The sequence below is a fragment of the Hesperophylax consimilis genome, chromosome 29, assembly GCF_061612785.1.
Source record: "Hesperophylax consimilis isolate HC1 chromosome 29, BYU_Hcon_1.0, whole genome shotgun sequence".
Lineage (NCBI taxonomy): Eukaryota > Metazoa > Arthropoda > Insecta > Trichoptera > Limnephilidae > Hesperophylax > Hesperophylax consimilis.
The window spans coordinates 17,941,887-17,949,236 of record NC_142864.1 but is presented as its reverse complement, the minus strand read 5'-3'; the positions used below and the strand labels follow the sequence as shown (position 1 = coordinate 17,949,236).

The 7,350-nt window shown below is 34.0% G+C and overlaps 1 long non-coding RNA gene across 1 annotated transcript; it reads left to right on the top strand.

The window, feature by feature from the left end:
• Window positions 1–551: 551 nt before the first annotated feature.
• LOC149409935 (uncharacterized) lies at window positions 552–1,926 on the top strand. Its single transcript, XR_016305104.1, has 2 exons — window positions 552–725; window positions 1,683–1,926. It is a non-coding gene; the product is annotated as an uncharacterized LOC149409935 (long non-coding RNA).
• Window positions 1,927–7,350: the final 5,424 nt, after the last annotated feature.

The window sequence follows — 7,350 nt, the reverse complement described above, 5'->3', positions numbered from 1 at the left end:
TGGCAATACTTGAACTGTAAATGTTCACCGTTAGCTTTCACCCAATAATATGTTCATCTGATCAGGCGTCACAATATAAAGGTACTCTGACACTAATTACTCTCCAAACGCACCTTCTTCAGAAGTTCCCTAATTGTTGAAAATCAGAAACCCCACCTCAACACCCGTTTGACCATGGCGTCCTCAAACTGGTCTTTCAACCCATCGCCTTGCGCAGCAGTGGAAGGAATAAACTAATACGTCCTTCACTCCTGGACACACTGATCTCTTTAGATTCCCCGATCTTCCCCTCCTTTCTTTCTTTAAAGAAGACACTTCACACAGAATCTAACAGATGACAAATTATTTTCCTCAGGGGTGTGTTGTAAATGTAACAATTTCAAATAAATATCCCTGAAAACCCTCTCCAAATACTTTAATAAGATGGATGCCTACATAATATGTAAATAATATTCATAAAGAATGTATCAAACACTCATAAATTAATAAAATAACAGAGCTTCAGTAAATCAGTCAAATAAATAAATAATGTTTTATTTCTATTTTGGTAATTAGTACAGGTGCTGTTATGGCGTTAAATAAATAGGAACATGTTTTTATTACAGTTGCAACTGCGTATAAAAGCTGGTGCACATTTATAGCGAGTATCAGAATCTAACATTCAAATCACAATGAAGTTCGCTAATATCCTTTTCGTCGCCTTTGTGCTTATGGCTTCATTCATGGTAAGATATACTAATATATATATTTTCTGTTTCTTTTTCTATTGTTCCCATGGATGTACGATTATTCCTTTCTTGTTCGTATGGTGGAGAGTTGGTGGATGTCAAAGTTGAATGCTGAGGTTCTATGGCGCTTCCAGATTTTTATTCAATGAAACTCTTAAACATAAAACATAGGTTTTACAGAAGTCTTTATTGGGTACATGTGAAAATTTACCAAGTTATACCAATTTTATAAGTGACAAAAGTCCTATCTACCGTTCTTCACATTATTTATTTCATCTTATTCTCTCTTTATCACTTTGCGCACGTTTTTCTTACATAATTTGATTTTGACTACCGAAAAACTTTAGCATAGAAGAAAATCCTATATCATCGCAATTTGTAGTCCGTTTCCACCGTGGGGTGCAGTCCGATGCTTAGTAATACACATAAGCACAGACATAACTCTTTGATCCTCGGTCTATGAGGTCTGTGATATACGATTAGTACAACGAATCGGTCATCTTCTTCTGCTTCTTCTATTTTAACCTTTTCCTTTTTTAAGTATGGCGTCCCTTGATTGTTGGTACCTCCACTACCCATGGTCCTGTGGTCCAATAAATATTCCCGACGTCTTTGTTACATGATAAGTCCGATGAATCGGTCATCGTCATCTTTTCCTCGACCCGTTACCTTTGAACTATGGCGTCCCTCAAGGTAGAGTTTTCTGACCCCCACTTCCTACAATCGTCCATGATACAATGATTAGTCCAACGAATCTTTCATCTTCTTTCACTTCTTCTACTTCTATTTGCCAAGAGTTTATCTAGGTACGAGAACCCTTTTCCAACAACTATGGCATCCCTCAAGTATCCCAGAAGAAGTCACTAAATCTTCAAAATTAGATATTGCTGTAGAGAGAACCAAACGCATTTGTCCCCTAAGCTACTAACTGGTGTTTGTTTGTACTTTTTTCAGGCCACATCAGCTCGTCGCACAAACTATCGTGGCAGCGATGTCAACAAGGGTTGGGTTAAAGGATACGGAAAATACTAAGCTCTTCAAAACCAATAATGAAATAAACCAAAAGAAAAAAAAATTGACTCCGCTCACCAGAAAACCCGTTTTTCAAAATTCAAAATAACCATTAAAGATTCAATGGAAGTTCCTCTAGTCATTGAAATAGCTAATAAATAAAGCTCAATGACAACTCTTTGAAAAATGTTTTCATTTTTATTTTAATGTCTGGTGGAAGCTGTATTTTCTCAAACGTGTTGTAGATGGGATTGTAATTTTCAAAATTTTCAAATTTTATGGTTTTTAGTTGTTTTTGTTGTTGAGGAATGAGACAATTTCGATTTTTTTATTTATTTACATACTTGAGTAGAAATTGCTATACTATATATGTATTATATTATGGAAACTGCTGTACATAGAGAGATGCTGTATAGTATGATATGAAATCGTCAAACATTCTGATTTCTATTGTCTGTAGTGTGAATTATTTGTGCATGAAATTATTGATATTAACTGAAATCAAATTTGCTTTGAATTTATGAATTTTAGGAACCTCGTGATCGAGGAGTAAGGCTCTCGATTAGCAATTCGAAGGTCGCAGTTGTAAATCCCGGTGTGCGCAAGTAAATATTATTTGATGAATTTGTATTATTTCACAATTCATTCATTCAATATTGTATACATGAGACACTTTCCAGAGTGGAAGATACTTTCAGTATCGCCCTGGTTTAAGACCACCTTCCAAAATTGAAACGATGTATGAAATGAGTTTGGCCGTGTTTTGTGAGCGGATCTGAGTAGCCAGGTACTCAACCACCTTCCTTTTCCCCCATCTCCTCCCATTCCTCACAACCTTCAGTCTCAAAACATACCCCATTAGAAGATGCAGTAGTCTCAGTGGCTCAAGACCGTTGGGACTCTTCTGCGGTATTCACACAAAAAAATATCATTTTAATAAGTGGAACTGCTTGTGACTGTCACTTTTTACTTAAACACACCTTCTTCAAAAGTTCCCTAATTGTTGAAAATCAGGAACCCTACTTCAAGTTACGTTTGACAAAAAAATCTTCCAGCAAACCATGGCGTACCTCAAGGAAGAGATTTGAGACCTATACTCGGATAATTTATGTATATATATATATATATATATATATGTATATTGCTCAGAATAATCGTTAATATCATATTTTTTAATATTCATAATAATGCAGGTTTTGATGTTTATTATACTTTCACACATTTCTTGCGTCACGTACATATACTCACGTCCGGGTGTGTATTTTTTGTATATTGAAGGTTCCTTTTGTGATGGTTTGGACACATACATAATATAAACGAGACGAACGTACTCCAAAAATTTTTTGTTCAGATTAACAACATATAATACAACAGGCAGGCCCTTAAGTAAACACGTTCCCACGGGAAGGTAGGAAAAAGAGAGGAGATTGCTGGACGAAGACAGTCGGGTTTTAGACTTGAATAGCGAGAGAGCTCGTAGAAATTAATTAGAATCGGTGGTGATTTAAAAAGAATGTGTGAAATTGCTCTTAGTTAGTGAATTCTGATGGTGTCAAAAATTATTGTTAAATATTTAAATTAAAGAGTGAAATATTATTGTGTCAAGAATAGGACATATTTCCAGTTAACCGCTCTGTTCTTCCTGGAATTCCCGTAATTACCCCTTCCACTTTGTCGACATCTCTCTCAAACACTTAACATTTTTGTATTTATGTGTCAATATTTTGTGTAGTAGATTAGTTTTAAATATTCTCCTGACGAAGGAAGGGATCTTCCGAAACCGGTAGAGTGAAAATAAAACTATCGTGGTCAAAAACAAATTTATGTGTTTTTATTATAAAATAATAATAACAATAATAATAATTGGATAATTTGTAGAGCGCCGTTTTGTGAAAAATCACCTCAGGGGCGCTAAGTGTTGTGCAATCGCGATTATATTATAAAATTGTGTTAATTTAAACGTGATTTCGTAAACAGTTCGAACTAAATTGCTTGTCTTAAAAACATGGAAATAATAATAATAATAATTGCGTTTTAAAACAGAGTGAACGTATTTAGCGGCAGGAAGTGTTTACCATGTCGGTTAATCGAGCTAGGGAGGAATTAATAATTAGCGAGATGGCGTCTTATCTTCAGAGACCGTAAAACAAAGAATCAGACAAATCAACAGGAAGTTATGTAGCTCTGAGATAAATCATAAGACTGCGGGTTCGAATCCTGACAGAGGTTTTAGGGAGGTACAATTTTATTCACAGAATTATTTAATTACTCTGTTATAGACATAGGGAGGAGACAAAAAAAACTGAACAAATTGCAAGGGCTTCGCTAAAAGGAGGAAGGAATGCCGAGAGAGAGAAGTTAAACTAAACTGATTTAGCTATGTAGGGTGGAACCAAGTAAGCTTCATACTGTGATTGGGAGATGGCTCACAGGGTGAGTTTTTTTTAATATTATTTATTAAATTCCAGAAGACCCTTTAAAAAACGGATGCAACCGAAGAACAGGAACCAGGATTACAACACCTGCCACCCAAATGATGTTTTCATTAAAGGAATTTCAGTTGTAAGAAGGTAACGGGCCAATGACCTTTCATATGTAGGCCGATAACATTTAATTTAGGGGAACGCCTCGGTCCGGGGGGTCATATTAAAAATTTACCTATCTGCCGATCTGTTATTCTTTTAAAAAACATTACGAATCGTGGCGTTGTCCCTGCGATAGGTATTGAATCACTGACGAAAACATTAAATACTTATTTCAAATTAGGCAAACCAATATAAATTCGCAGTTTAAAAATACCTATCTACAGAGTACCTATCACAACACTGGCGTACAATTGAAACAGCGAACACCACCAGCCGGGACAAGAGGCAGGGTACACTCAGTCGAATAGGGAGGGAGGTTTTGCTAGCGTATGGCCACCCGAATAGAAAGCGATCGGATGCAACCAGACAGAACAAAAATGAATACTTATCATCTGTTATTTGACTTTCTAATTTACAAATTGGGATACACAAGAACAAATCTAGAGTCAAGTCAAAAAGGGGAGATGGTAATCTCCGAAATAAAACTACCAACCGAACAACTTTTCTCAACAGGTCCCTTTCGAGAGGTAGGCAGCCTCATAAAATTAAATGCCAAAATCAAAACAAATATCCGTTTATACCTACCTGAGAGGATAGGTATTCAATACAAGATACCCATACCTAATACACGAGGGAACTAGTAACCTCATAAAATAATTACTGGAACTAAATATTAAAATATATATTATGTTTTATTTTTTTGGCATCCAGAAACACACCAGACCTGACAACAAACTGTCTATTGATAGTGAGAACTTTGAATAAATATCATGTTGCATCTTGTATAAAATAGTACTTACTGGGCGCAGGCGTACGACAATTTTTTTACAACGATTATTAAATATCCTTAATAAATACGATATCCTTAATAAAAATATATCATTTCATAACGCGCCAGTTCGCTCCATTGCAGAGGGCGGTCGGACATTTTTAGGTCGGGACATCAATTTACCGTCTACTGTATATATCTATCAATCTACCGTCAATGTAACCATCAAAATGTCCACCCGCGCAGGGTGCTTTTTAGAGTCAGTGCTATGTGGCATCGTTTTAAATGAACTGAATGTTGCCAAATCTGGCGTTTTGCTTCACCAAGGGCTCAAACAATACATAACAATGTATTGTTTGAGCCCTTGTTGTATATCGCAAACGGCCACGGAGACGCAATACTATCAATGTAATGCGTGGACGCAGCACGGCCGTCGTTGTGTATACAATATTTATTTGTTGGATAATTTGTATAGCTCCGCTTTTGTGAGATATCACCTCAGGGGCGCTTTACAGTTAATAAAAATCAAATAATATCTCTGTTTATATTTAACTTAATTAGTTCAACCTCAAATTGTAATATTTTAATTAATGAGTTAAACTTATTACTATCATTAAGTTAAAAATAAAAATATGTTTTTATTTTTATTTCTTATCATCTTTAGTGTTACAATATTTATAACATAATATTATATAATATTTTAATCACTTTTCTGATAAATAGGTAAGATCCCTGTACTTAGGAGAGGACAAAAATATATTTTTACATATATTAATAATCTTACAAGAAAATACAATAAAAGTAATAAAGACAGGTTAGTTATAAATAATACTAAGGAATGATAAGCAGAAACATAATATGTGGAGTTTATTAAGCAGAATACTGTCATGTTTTGTCAATGACAGTTGTTGAGTAGTGTTCTGCTCCGTATTAAAATAGCGAAATTGAGTGAAAAAAGTTAATTTAATCAGTATAAAAAGTTTATTTAATCAGTATAAAGTAGCTGCAGAGTTGAAGAAGTTGTCGAATGACAAGTTGAAGCAACGAAGTTTCAGTGCCGGACTGTCTACATACATTAAAACAGTTAAATAAAGCATAAAAAAGTCTACCAAGCGAAATCACTTACAGTTGCGCAGTAGTGCGGTACACAGAAGTGAAAAGTATTTAGGATTTACTCACTTATGTGTTTTGGGTTAAAACAGATCCTAAAGGACTCTCAATATCAGAAGGTTGTTTTTAATAAAAGAATATTGAAATTCACTGAGTTTATTTGAACACATTGTAATACGCGACAATAAAATTTACATGGACGATTCTAGAATGTAGACGGTAATGTAGAAGGCACAACCAGTCGGGTCCAGCGGGAAATCAAGAATAATTCGGTCGGCTCACTGGCGGACCGTTGTGTTGAACACAGAATGTTGCCATAATCAGGAAATTAAATTAATAATTATTTTGTGCTGTTCGCTGTCAGGTCGCTGGTAGGTACCGTCTACATACTTCGCCCCCAGTTGTTAAACGATATATAAAGTAAGAAACATATAGTAGTATACATGATTTAAAAAGAAAAAAAATTATAAAGTTGAGAACTTGTCAGTGATTATAACACACAATTGTACATTTTTAAATTTAATACAACAGGAATTATTTTTTTTTAAATTATTTTCAACTGTATATCGAAATATGTTATTTATTATCTCTACATATTAATGGAGATAGTAATATTAAACAAAAATGAAACTGGGCAGTGTCCTCATCCAGTCTGGCATATTCCATTTTTATTTCCATTGTAAACTATTGTTATTACATATGGAATGCCAAATAACATTTACATGTTTACATAAACATTTGGATAGAATTATCGCATAAATTATCACATGTTATATTATATTACTACATTAAAAAATTTTATCATCTGTGAATTTGATATTAAAAAATATAGCCTAAAAGTGCTTAAAATTATAACTTAAAATTATACAAGGCTTCAACGCGTAAAGCGTAATTATTTTCAATGCAAGTTGCAATTTCTTCGCTATTTGCGGAATGGTGAAAGTATATAAAAAAAAACTTAAAAACTATTAACGCTTGCGGAATATTTTTAAAATTATAAAAAACATGTTTGTACAGTTATATATTTTGGTAATATGTGATACATTGTTTTACATGAACAATATAAGACATATTATTAAGCTATTATATATTTAGGACATTAGCGTGGTGTGACATTTCTAAGTATAGGTATATAAGATTTGCTTAT